Source organism: Heterodontus francisci, chromosome 20, assembly GCF_036365525.1.
Source record: "Heterodontus francisci isolate sHetFra1 chromosome 20, sHetFra1.hap1, whole genome shotgun sequence".
Taxonomy (NCBI): Eukaryota; Metazoa; Chordata; class Chondrichthyes; order Heterodontiformes; family Heterodontidae; genus Heterodontus; species Heterodontus francisci.
In genome coordinates this window covers 87,247,034-87,260,702 of record NC_090390.1, presented here as the reverse complement: position 1 = coordinate 87,260,702, position 13,669 = coordinate 87,247,034, and the positions used below count along the sequence as shown (strand labels likewise).

At 43.9% G+C, this 13,669-nt stretch overlaps 1 protein-coding gene across 1 annotated transcript in view; it reads left to right on the top strand.

Moving 5' to 3' along the window:
* The window catches only part of LOC137380812 (F-box/WD repeat-containing protein 1A-like), a 224,887-nt gene that overhangs the window by 37,633 nt on the left and 173,585 nt on the right, over positions 1 to 13,669 (top strand). The window lies entirely within an intron of this gene.

The following is a 13,669-nucleotide window of genomic DNA, read 5'->3' as shown; positions in this document are numbered from 1 at the left end:
TGGAGAGAGGCCATTCGCCCCCTTGTGCCTGTGCCAACTCTTGAAAGAGCTATCCAAGTAAATGTTTTCTTTTCAAGTATATGTCCAATTCCCTGGTTTTGAGCTGTGGACCTGAACCAGTGGGAGTGGGATTAAGACTGCCTAAACTCTTCCAACAGGACCCTTGCTACCTGCAGACGGAGGAAATATTCATCCCATTAGTCTGGACAGGGTTTGTTCTAGTGTCCTGTTTCACCACTTGGTGCATTTTATTTTAATGTACAGCATTTATCTCCCTTCAGAGATACAAGCAACAGCAAGTGTCGCCCCTGATTACTAACCCACACTGGCATAGTGTGCTGGGCAGCATACTTCAGATAGTTGCTTCCACTTGGGAGCTCTTCTCAATGTACAAGTTCACTGGTGTGTTAGAACACTCAGTCGGCATTGCTGCATTAAACAGATTGCAATACCCCAGTAGCCTTTATGTTCTAAAAGTAAATTACCAACTTCAAACATTTAAAATCCTGATGGGTAATGGTCTCTTATTAAAATGGTATAAAAGTTAATTCTGATTTTTTTTTAAATGTAACATAACCCAGCAACCTGTTCTCCTTCCCCCCCAACCACCCCAGTGGATGGTCCCATTGATGATGTCACGAGTAGAATATCTTGGCTGTGGGCTCATGTTCTTCGGTTAACCGATGACATCGTTTGGTGGAATCAGTCATACGAAAAGAAGGGATTACCTGAGTTTTGGCCATTAAGTGTTAGTGCCACTTCAGTTTCAATCAGTCCAGGGAGCAATTAGCTGCTGCTGTTCTGGAAGGTTGCTCTTAGTGCGGATCATTGATTTATTTTGAAGATGTTACCTTTGATTGCAGTGTCAGCATTCCGATGGTGCTTTGATGTGTTTTTTCCCCCTCACTAATTGCAATTTGCATGTCACTCAGTGGAATCCCTTTGTGGTGAAGCAGTGCCTGCTGTGTGTTAGGATACGCTCCCTCAGTACTGGAGCACAGCTGACTGCAGGTGCACAGTTCACGCTCGTCTACTGCACTCTGCAACATAAACCAGCTAGCTGACAGTGGTCAGGACATGGCAGCTAATGGAACTAAATGAGTGGAATGGGTCCTACACGTTAGCACTCATAGCCTCCCCATTAACAGCTGTACCCAACAGTACTGCAGGGAAGAGCTCCCTGACACAGGTATAAAAGGGGAGAGTTACACACAGTGCTTATAAAACAGCACAAGGAACTCTATCAAATATAACTTGGAGTTATATAGAATGTACAGGGCAGTGAAAGGCCATTTGGCCCATGCTATGTAGTTTATGCTTGACACGAGCCTCCTCCCATTTTACTTTGTCTAACCCTATCTGTATAACTGTCTGTTCCTTTCTCCCTCATGTATTTGGCTAGCTTCCCCTTAAATGCATCTATACTATTCATCTCAACACTCCCTGTGGTAACGAGTTCTACATTACCACCATTCTCTGGGTAAAGAAGTTGCTCGTGAATTACTTATTGGATTTATTAGTGGCTATCTTATATTTATCTTGCCTCGTTTTGGTCTTCTCCACAAATGAAAACATCATCCTCCGTCTACCCATCAAACCCTTTAACCCAGCGGTCAGCAACCTTTTTTACCTGAAGAGCCTTTTTAAAAAATTTGCTGAAAATAAAAACTGTTGGGAGCCGCAAAAACAAGATTTCACCGTTTCTAAACCAAATGCTTGGCTAATTGCCAAGTGTCTCTGGTAGAATGCATAATTTGCATATATAGTAAAATACATGTATTAAATTTATGCATCAGTAGAAAAAAAATGTATCAAAATTAAAATAGACCTAACACTGAATTATTGCATTTTTTTGACTTTTTTAAACTATCATTTTGTCAATAAAGTCATCTTTAAAACAAACTATAACTTGAGATGCATAGTATTAAGATAAATTTTTCCGCTATTGATTCTCGTGATTTAAAAAAGTGCTCTGATAGCACATTCAGAATAATTTATCATCTCAGCTATATTAGAAGCAGAAATGGTCACAACCATAAAACCACTGTTCCTCAAACCAGAGGTGTTATCTATAACCATGATGTAGCTATACCACTCGAACAGGTTTATTTAGGGCGCAATAATTTTTGTTAAAATAATCATTTGAAAATGTAAAGTGCAGCATAATAGCCTTTTATCCCCACAGTAAAAACACAGCTGTACTTTTCTTCACTTAATTTTTTTTAAGGCTTTTTTCATGTTAGTGCGATCCAACTGGAAAAGGTTGGGAGCTCCAAAGGAGATATTAAAAGAGCCACATGCCACTCCGGAGCTGCAGGTTGCAGACCCCTGCTTTAACTTTTTCAGAATTTTAAAGACATCTATCAAGTCACCCCTCAGCCTTCATATTACAGAGGGCCTAGTGGCTCACTGAGTTTGGATACCAATGTACGGTACTGAGCAGTACTGGCACGCAGGGTGATTGCTCACATTAGGTGGTTCAAGGTTCAAATCAGACTGTCGCGAGGAGAGGGGCGGCAACCAAATGCGAACGCTTCACAACCAATAGGAAGATAAAAGTTAAATCCATAATAAATACAGACCATGCTGAAAACACTCAGCAGCTCAGGCAGCATCTAAAAGAAAAAGGTTGATTACACATGAAAAAAAGTGATCTGTGAAGTGGTTAATGTTTTTCCTTTTCCCCCTCCCACCCACTTTCCCTGGTTCTGTTTCTCCTTGTACAAGCTGTTCATCTGAACAGGCAACATTTTTCTATTCACATCCAGGGATGGAAAGGGAGTCAATGGAAGCATTCATTGCCAGAGCCCCATGGTAGATGTTTGTACAGCTCAGGGCTTTGTACAGACTACAGACTGAGCAGTCTGTACTTGCTGTCTCCATCTTGATTCCAACTGAGGAGGAGGATTTTGTGTGAGACGCAACTGGGTGGTGGTGGGGTTGCCTGCCATCACATACCACCCTTCTCATTTGAACCTACCTCTGTCAATGGAGACAGCCTGACATGGAATTAACTGCTGACAGAAATATTTTCACTTGTATTTCAGTGTTATTTCTGCTCAATGGTAAAGCACTCTGGATACTTCAGCTTGGCTCGGTTGGTGGCACTCTCACCACTGATGTATAATGTTTTGGGTTCAAGCTACACTCCAGGACCTGAGTACATAATCTGGGCTGACACTTCAACTCCAGTACTGAGACTACACTGTCAAAGGTGCCACCTGCCTGATGGAGTTCAAATGGAGGTTAAAGCTCCTGTTGCAGTATTCGGTGTCTTTGTTAGAGCCCATGTTTTAACACCACTTAAAAAAAAAAAGTAACTACTACTGCACCTCATTCCTACATTTGTGATCTTTCTTTATGCAAGTCGTTGGTGCTTTTATCTACATAAGAGTTACTGCACCAGAGAGTAACTCATTGTATGTGAAATGCTTTGAAGCATTTTTGAAAGACACAATGCAGTATAAATACCAGGCTTCCTTTTCCAGTCGGACTCAGACTCGACATCTTTCCTATTGAAAAGAAAACAAAATCGGAACAGACTGGAAATACTCAGCAAGTCATACAGTATCTGCGAAGAAAGAAGTCTGCCCAACCACACTTACAGTTTCCTCAAGACCTGATGAGTATTTCCAGTATTCTCTGTTTTTGTTTTCCGATTTCTAACATCTGCAATATTAGAGTCGTAGAGTTATACAGCACAGTAACAGGCCCTTTGGCCCATTGTGTCCGTGCCGGCCATCAAGCACCTAACTATTCTAATCCCATTTTCCAGCACTTGGCCCGTAGCCTTGTATGCTATGGCGTTTCAAGTGTTCATCTAAATACTTACTAAATGTTGTGAGTGTTCCTGCCTCTACCACCTCTTCAGGCAGTGCGTTCCAGATTCTAACCGCCCTCTGGGTGAAAAGATTTTTCCTCAAATCCTCTCTAAACCTCATGCCCCTTACCTTAAATATATGGCCCCTGGTTAATGACCCTCCGCTAAGGGAAAAAGTTTCTTCCTATCTAACCTATCAATGCCCCTCATAATTTTGTATACCTCAATCATGCTCCCCCCTCAGCCTTCCCTACACGAAGCAAAACAACCCTAGCCTTTTCAGTCTCTCCTCATAGCTGAAATGTTCCAGTCCAGGCAACATCCTGGTGAATCTCCTCTGCACCCTCTTCAGTGCAATCACATCCTTCCTAGCGTGTGGTGCCCAAGACTGTACACAGTCCTCCAGCTGTGGCCCATTTAGCGTTTTATACAGCTCCATCATCATCTCCCTGCTCTTATATTCTGTGCTTTGGCTAATAAAGGCAAGTATCCCATATGCCTTCCTAACCACCTTATCTATCTGTGCTGCTGCCTTCAGTGATCAATGGACAAGTACACCAAGGTCCGTCTGACCTTCTGTACTTCTTAGGGTCCTACCGTATATTCCCTTGCCTTGTTAGTCCTCCCAAAATGCATCACCTCACACTTCTCAGGATTAAATTCCATCTGCCACTGCTCCACCCATCTTAGCAGCCCATCTATATCGTCCTGTAATCTAAGGCTTTACTCCTCACTATTTACGACACCATCAATTGTCGTGTCATCTGTGAACTTACTTATCATGCCTCCGATATTCACATCTAAATCATTAATGTACACTACAAACAGCAAGGGTCCCAGCACTGATCCCTGCGGTACACCGCTGGTCACAGGCTTCCACTCGCAAAACCAATCCTCGACCATCACCCTCTGCCTCCTGCCACTGAACCAATTTTGGATTCACTTTGCCAAATTGCCCTGGATCCCATGGGCTCTTACCTTCTTAACCAATCTCCCATGCGGTACCTTATCAAAAGCCTTACTGAAGTCCATGTAGACTATCAACTGCTTTACCCTCATCTACACATTTTGTCACCGCCTCGAAAAATTCAATCAAGTTTGTCAGACACTGTGTCCCCCTGACTATCCCTGATTAATCCCTGCCTCTCCAAGTGGAGATTAATCCTGTCCCTCAGAATTTTTTCCAGTATTTTCCCTACCACTGATGTTAGACTCACCGGCCTGTAATTACCTGGTTCATCCCTGCTACCCTTCTTGAATAATGGCACCACATTCACTGTCCTCCAGTCCCCTGGCACCTCTCCTGTGGTCAGAGAGGATTTGAAAATTTGTGTCAGAGCCCCTGCAATCTCCTCCCTTGCTTCACATAACAGCCTGGGATACATCTCATCTGGGCCTCGGGATTTATCCACTTTTAAGCCCGCTAAAATAGCTAATACTTCCTCCCTTTCAATGCTAATTTGTTCAACTACTGATCATCTTTTAAAGTCACAGTAATTGACTTAGAATTTACTCATCACAGTTAAAATGAAAGTTTTTAAAATCTTTTTTTTGTTCTTTCATTTTTAATGTATTTTCTTTTTCTCCTCTAGGTGTCCTTGTACCCTACACCATGGCCTGGCTGCGAGGGCACCTGGGGCAACCTGCTGCCAGGGCTCAGTGCTTTTGTGTGCCGCTCCCAAGCTTGCTGCTTGAATGTGTGTGAGAGTTGACCAAGGCAGCTCCCCTTGAAGCATTTATCTTATGTTTCCATTTTATGTTAATAAGTGACAGCCAGCACGGATTTGCTGAAGGCCATTCATGTCTGACAGTTCGTTGAGTTCTGAAGTGCTGGAGAGGTTTGAGGATAGTGTGGTTGATACTTTGTGCACGGACTTTCAAAAGGCTTTGATCAAGTGCCACGTATTAGACTTGTTAGCAAAGTTATAGGCCAGGTATTGCCAACACGTTGATCGCGAGATACTGGTAGCTAGCGCGGCCTTTGAATAGCTCACATAATGCCCCTGATCGCTGCCCGTTATCCTGCCAGCATTAATCTGTGCATGTGCGCCCTGACTTCTCAATGAGAAGGGTGGGGGGGGCCAATGGCGAATGCGACGTGTGCAGCAAGCGGAGAGGGGAGCGTCAAGGCAGGGTGGGGGGGGGGGGGCGTTGGCTGGACGAATGGCGAGGTAAGCGGGAGGCGAGCGAGTGGGGACCTGAGTGGCAAAAGGGGGTCCAGCACCAAATGCAGGGAGAGCGAGCGAGAATGGGGCCGAGCGGCGAGTTGGGCAGCCCAGTGGTGAATGTCGGGCAAGTGGCAACGGGGGAAGCAAACGATGAGGGAGCAGCAAGCAGGGAGACCAGTGGCGGGGGAGTGAGCAGGGAGCAGCAAAAGGGAGGACTGAGCAGCAAGCGGGGTGGGGGGCAGTGAGCTGCAACTGGCAAGGGGGATGCCGAGCAGGCTGGAGTGGGGAGCAAAGAGAAGCGGCTTTAGGGGGAAGGGGTTTGCTTGCATTTTGCGCCAAATTGAGCAGCACCATCTTTTTTACTGGCAGCTGCCTAAGATGTCATGGATTTTGTCATTTGTGTATGCGCGAGTAATGTGCCACCTAGTGGTGGCATTATCAGCAAACACATTCTTTTCTTTTATCAGAAGTAGCTCTCATTCAGGAAAAGGTTGGTGACCCCTGGAATAGACAGTGGCTGCATGGATATGAAATTGGCTGCGACAGAAAGCAGAGTAGTGGTTGTTTTTCAGACTGGAGCAAAGTGTGCAGTGGATTTTTGTTTATTAGTTCGAGGGATGTGGGCATTGCTGGCTGGGCCAGCATTTATTGCCCATCCCTAATTTTCCCCTAAGAAGATTGTGGTGAGCTGCCGTCTTGAACCGATGCAGTCATTGGGGTGTCGGTACACCCACAGTGCTGTTAGGAAGGGAGTTCCAGGATTTTGACTAAGTGATAGTAAAGGAACGGTGATATAGTTCCAAGTCAGGATGGTGTGTGGCTTGGAGGGGAACTTGTCCCTCAGTTGTCGATATTTGGGTGGCAAATCTGTGGAATTCTCTAACCCCAGGATGCTGTGGAAGCTCAAGACAGAAATCGATAGATTTCTGAATACTAATGACATCAAGGGATATGGGGTTAGTGGGAAAAAATGGCGTAGAGGTAGATGATCAATCATGATTTGTTTGAATGGTGGAGCAGGCTTGATTGGCTAAATGGCCTACCCCTGCTCCTATTTCCTATGATCCTATTAGAAGCCCTTCGCTTTTTGACATATAATTAATGATCAGGACTCGAGTAGACAGGGTATAATTTCAATGTTTGCAGATGACGCAGACTCAGAAATGTAGTAAACAGGCCAATAATAACAACAGGAGGTTACAGACAGACTGGTAAAACGGTTGGACATGTGGCAGATGAAATTTAATGGAGAGAAGTGTGAAGAGCATTTTGGAAGGAAAAATGAGGAGAGTAAATATAAACTAAATACAATCAGTCAAATTAAAACTTAATATAATTTTAAAGGTGGTGCAGTTACTGAGAGACCTGGGAGTTTTCACACACATCTTTGAAGGTGGGAGGACAAGTTGAGAAGGATATTTTTTGCGGAAAAAAAGCATAGGATATCCGGGCATTTTAAATAGAGGCATAGAATACAAAAGCAAAAATGTTACACCAAAGCAGGGTTGTCCAACCTTTTCGCATGGGTGGGGGGGTTGGTAATGGGTGACATTAGAATTTTTATCTTGCGTGGGGGCCGGTGAGACATTTTCAGAAAGATAACGGTATTAAAATTTTATCTTGCTATTAATCAAAGCAACAACAAATGTATGTTTTGTCTAGAAGCTTTAAATGAGAAGACTAATGTATTCACTTTGTTGAACACTGATTTAGTGAGATACCTGGCAATTTTTTGCTTGCACAGGTGGTCAATGTTTGCCCCCAGACTTGATGTAGCAATGCGGAATATTCCAGATAGTTGTCATTCTGTCAAGAGTGATCTTGATCACTCTGTCCCCTCTCTCTGTCTCACTCCCTCACTCCCTGTGTCCCCTTCACTGTGTTGTCCCCCCCCCTGTTCCCTCTGTTTCTGTCTCTGACCCCGTCCCTCTCGTGCTCCGTTCCGTATGTTGGACAACCCTGTACTAAAGGCAATATAGGTGGAGGTCAGGAATAGGAAGGGTGCAGTCACGATGTTGGGGGTTTTCCACAGGCCTCCCAACAGCCAGCAGGGGGTAGAGGAGCAGATATGTAGACAGATTTTGGAAAGATGTAAAGGTAACAGGGTTGTAGTGGTGGGTGATTTTAACTTCCCCTATATTAATGGGACTCACTTAGTGCTCGGGGCTTAGATGGGGCAGAATTTGTAAGGAGCATCCAGGAGGGCTTCTTAAACAATATGTAGATAGTCCAACTAGGGATGGGGCCATACTGGACCTAGTATTGGGGAATGAGCCCGGCCAGGTGGTCGGAGTTTCAGCGGGGGAGCATTTCGGGAACAGTGACCATAATTCCATAAGTTTTAAGGTACTTGTGGATAAGGATAAGAGTAGTCCTCGGGTGAAGGTGCTAAATTGGGGGGAGGCTAATTATAACAATATTAGGCAGGAACTGAAGAATTTAGATTGGGGCGGCTGTTTGAGGGTAAATCGACATCTGACATGTGGGAGTCTTTCAAATGTCAGTTGATTAGAATCCAGGACCAGCATGTTCCTGTGAGGAAGAAGGATAAGTTTGGCAAGTTTCGGGAACCTTGGATAACCTTGTGAGCCTAGTCAAAAAGAAAAAGGAAGCATTCGTAAGGGCTGGAAGACTAGGAACAGACGAATCCCTTGAGGAATATAAAGACAGTAGAAAGGAACTTAAGCAAGGAGTCAGGAGGGCTAAAAGGGGTCATGAAAAGTCATTGGCAAACAGGATTAAGGATAATCCCAAGGCTTTTTATACATATATAAAGAGCAAGAGGGTAACTAGGGAAAGGGTTGGCCCGCTCAAGGACGGAGAAGGGAATCTATGTGTGGAGCCAGAGGAAATGGGCAAGGTGCTAAATGAGTACTTTACATCAGTATTCACCAAAGAGAAGGACTTGGTGGATGATGAGCCTAGGGAAGGGAGTGTAGATAGTCTCAGTCATCTCATTATAAAAAAGGAGGTGGTGTTGGGTGTCTTGCAAAGCATTAAGGTAGATAAGTCCCCAGGGCCTGATGGGATCTACCCCAGAATATTAAGGGAGGCAAGAGAAGAAATTGCTGGGGACTTGACAGAAATCTTTGCATCCTCATTGGCTACAGGTGAGATCCCAGAGGACTGGAGAATAGCCAATGTTGTTCCTTTGTTTAAGAAGATTAGCAAGGATAATCCAGGAAATTGTAGGCCGGTGAGCCTTACGTCAGTGGTAGGGAAATTATTAGAGAGGATTCTTCGGGACAGGATTTACTCCCATTTGGAAACAAACAAACTTATTAGCGAGAGGCAGCATGGTTTTGTGAAGGGGAGGTCGTGTCTCACTAATTTGATTGAGTTTTTTGAGGAAGTGACAAAGATGATTGATGAAGGAAGGGCAGTGGATGTTATCTATATGGACTTCAGTAAAGCCTTTGACAAGGTCCCTCATGGCAGACTGGTACAAAAGGTGAAGTTACACGGGATCAGAGGTGAGCTGGCAAGATGGATACAGAACTGGCTCTGTCATAGAAGACAGAGGGTAGCAGTGGAAGGGTGCTTTTCTGAATGGAGGGATGTGACTAGTGGTGTTCCGCAGGGATCAGTGCTGGGACCTTTGCTGTTTGTAGTATATATAAATGATTTGGAGGAAAATGTAGCTGGTCTGATTAATAAGTTTGCGAACGACACAAAGGTTGGTGGAGTTGCAGATAGTGATGAGGATTGTCAGAGGATACAGCAGGATATAGATCGGTTGGAGACTTGGGCGGAGAAATGGCAGATGGAGTTTAATCCGGACAAATGTGAGGTAATGCATTTTGGAAGATCTAATGCAGGTGGGAAGTATACAGTAAATGGCAGAACCCTTAGGAGTATTGATAGGCAGAGAGATATGGGCGTACAGGTCCACAGGTCACTGAAAGTGGCAACGCAGGTGGATAAGGTAGTCAAGAAGGCATATGGCATGCTTGCCTTCATTGGTCGGGGCATAGAGTATAAAAATTGGCAAGTCATGCTGCAGCTCTACAGAACTTTAGTTAGGCCACACTTAGAATATTGCGTGCAATTCTGGTTGCCACACTACCAGAAGGACGTGGAGGCTTTGGAGAGGGTACAGAAGAGGTTTACCAGGATGTTGCCTGGTCTGGAGGGCATTAGCTATGAGGAGAGGTTGGATAAACTCGGATTGTTTTCACTGGAACGACGGAGGTGGAGGGGTGACATGATAGAGGTTCACAGAGTTATGAGCGGCATGGACAGAGTGGATAGTCAGAAGCTTTTTCCCAGGGTGGAAGAGTCAGTTACTAGGGGACATAGGTTTAAGGTGAGAGGGGCAAAGTTTAGAGGGGATGTGCGAGGCAAGTTCTTTACACAGAGGGTGGTGAGTGCCTGGAACCTGCTGCCAGGGGAGGTGGTGGAATCAGGTACGATAATGACATTTAAGAGGCATCTTGACAAATACATGAATAGGATGGGAATAGAGGGATACGGTCCCCGGAAGTGCAGAAGGTTTTAGTTTAGACAGGCATCAAGATCGGCGCAGGCTTGGAGGGCCGAATGGCCTGTTCCTGTGCTGTACTGTTCTTTGTTATTTGTTAAAGATTTAGAAATCACTGGTTGGGCTTCATCTGGAGTATTGTGTTCAGTTCTGGGCACCACACTTTGGAAAGGATTTCCATGCCTTAGAGAGGGTGCAGGGGGGGGATTTGCTAGAATGGTACCAGGGATAAGGGTCTTCAGTTATTGGAGAGACTGGAGAAATTGTGTTTTTTCTCCTTAGAGCAGAGAGGTTAAGTGGAGATTTAATAGAGGTGTTCAAAATTATAAAGAGTTTTGATAGAGCAGATAGGGATAAACTCTCGGCAGGAGGGTCGATAACCAGAGGACGCAGATTTAAAATATTTGGTTAAAAAAAGACGGGGGTAGATGAGTTAAAATGTTTTTACTCAATGAGTTGTGATCTGGAATGAACTACCCTGAAAGGGCAGTGGAAACAATTTCTATCGTATCTTTCAAAAGGGAATTGGATAGATACTTGAATAGGAAAAAATTACTGGGCTGTGGGGGAGGAGTGGAGGAGTGGATCAGTTGGATAGCCAGCACAGGCCTCCTCCTATGTTTTTGTGATTCTATAAATGAGAGGCTTAGGGGTAGAAATTCATTTCGAGTGGTGGCACAAAACAAATGGTATTGGATCAGCTGCTCATTCTGCTTAGTCTGATAATTAATTCCTTTTTAAAAATTCTTTCCTGAGATGTGGGCGTTGCTGGCAAAGCCAGCATTTGTTGCCCATCCCAAAATTGCTCTTGACAACTGAGTGACTTGCTACTCCATTTCAGAGGACAGTTAAGAGTCAACCACATTGCTGTGGTTCTGAAGTCACATGTAGGCCAGACCAGGTAAGGACAGCAGATTTCCTTCCCTAAACGATGGAATGAAACTGAATATCAGGCACAGAGATAACAAGGGGCCACCCGAGATGAATTTCTCGTCTCGGTGTATAAGTGCGATGTCTGGAGTAGTACTAAGTTACAGTGCCAGCTTTAATTCCCATCCTGTTCTGATCTCTATCGCGGGCAATACATAGCGCTTGGTGCTCCTGAGCTGTAGAGGTGGAAAGCTCAGCCATGCTTCCATCTCCTTATAGCTATGCTATGCCCCAGTTTGAGCAGTTGTGTGTTAGATAAGGACAAAATTGAGCTGTGATGAGATGTCCCACTGGCCCTTGGTTTCTGGGCTCATACTTGACTAGTAGCTCCTTGGGTAAAGCAATAAATTGGCAGCCCTTTGAACAGGCAGAGGAGGAAAGATGGAAAAACAAACAATATAAATTAAATAGATTCATGTCCTCACTCAGAACCAAATTTTCAATGTATTAACCATCTTTTCATTGTGTACTTTACGAAGCAATGTAACTTTGGTTGTTGTAATCCAACTGACACCATATTGTACCTGTGTTGCCCCATCGCAAGCACTCTCATGAGTCATAGCATTTTTTTCCATTGTTCATACTTGAATGTAGAAAATTTATTTTAATAAAGTATTTTTTATTTTTAAAACTTTTTTAAAGCTTTATTTACTTTTTAAGACACTTTTCCTTGTCTCCAAATTTATTTGGGAACTCTGTTTCTTTTCTACCCCTTTCTGCAGTCTTCCTCAGCAAAGAGCACAAGTGAATCACTCCAGAATCCCATTCTGTAGCATTCTGCTTCAAGATACTTGAAGTAAGCCCACAATGATTTGCCTCCCGGTTAATTTTTGACAGGCTTGCGTCTCCATGTGATGGCGAGGAGTGATGCCTTGCACCTCTCCTTGATAGATCAGAAAGTGGTGTCGTGCTGCACAGGCACTGCTAACCCTTGTCACCTGTTTAGTGATTTCCCTGCCCAAATGCCATGAGACCAAGAGTTGTTGCCCCGGGAACTGAAAAATTAAGGGGCTAAATTGAGAAACCTGGGTGAAGGGTCAAGGTCCATAATGCAAGGCATTACCACCGAGGTTGAAAGATGAGGTAACTTGAGTTGTCGTGATTGGGTGAATCCAAACTGGGGTGTTAAACCTGCAGAATGCAAAAGGAAAGAAAGGATTTCCAGGTCCTGGAAAAGAATAGATGGAGTTGGAGACTGTACAATGAATCTTCAGTTTGCAGTGACAACTGTGCTTCAACATTGCTTCATTGGTTGTGAGGCACTTTAGGACATCTAATGACATGATAAACTACGAAATCGGTGCAAGTTCCTTCCTTTTTCTTTCTTTTTCTCATGCACTGAAACAATTCTCATTTCTTCGTTTTCTTCACTCCCTTTTTACTCTCTGTCACACCCTTTGTCACTTTTTAAAATTCTTTCATGGGATGTGGGCATTGCTGGTAAAGCCAGCCTTTTTTGCCCACCCCTAATTTCCCCGGACAACTGAGAGGCTTGATAGGCCATTTCAGAGGGCAGTTAAGAGTCAACTACGTTTCTGTGGGTCTGGATTCACACGTAGGTCAGATCAGTTAAGGATGGCAGATCTTCCCTGAAGAGCATTAGTGAACCAGATGAGTTTTTATGACAGTCAATAGTTTCATGGCAGCATTACTGAGATCAGCTTTCAATTCTAGATTTTTATTAATTAATTGAATTTAAATTTACAGCAGCTGTGTTCCCTTCCACTCCCGTCAAAACAGTGAGGATGCAGGAAAGAGGAGGATGGCATACTTGGAATCGGAAGGAATGAGAAAAATTCAGAGGAATACTGCCCATTAGTATCAATAAATTGAGCAGAAAGATTGCAATGTGTGCTCCTGGTTTAGAATGAGAGAAATCACTGATCAGTTGATAATTGTCCCATCTAGAAGTGTGTGAGAGGTATTAAGTTTCCCAGATAAGGGAACAGATTTAAAGTCTTGTACAGACTTGAACTTTATGGAGCATAAAATAAATCTTTGACTCGAAAGAGGCAATCAAGTGACATGGAGGCAGCAGCAGGGATGGAGGTGGGAAGGGCACAAATAAGCTGAGCAGGAACATCCGAACTAAGGTTAAGGCCAAATGCAAATATTAGCAAGTGTAACTCGGGTCCTTTTTAAAATATTTTTTATTTTATTTTTTAACCATGTGCCTGTTTTTCGTATAGACAGAGCTGCTCTTTATTCTGCTATTAACACTCTCTCTGGACTAATGCTTTGTCTTTCATCACCAGCATTAACACACTCTTT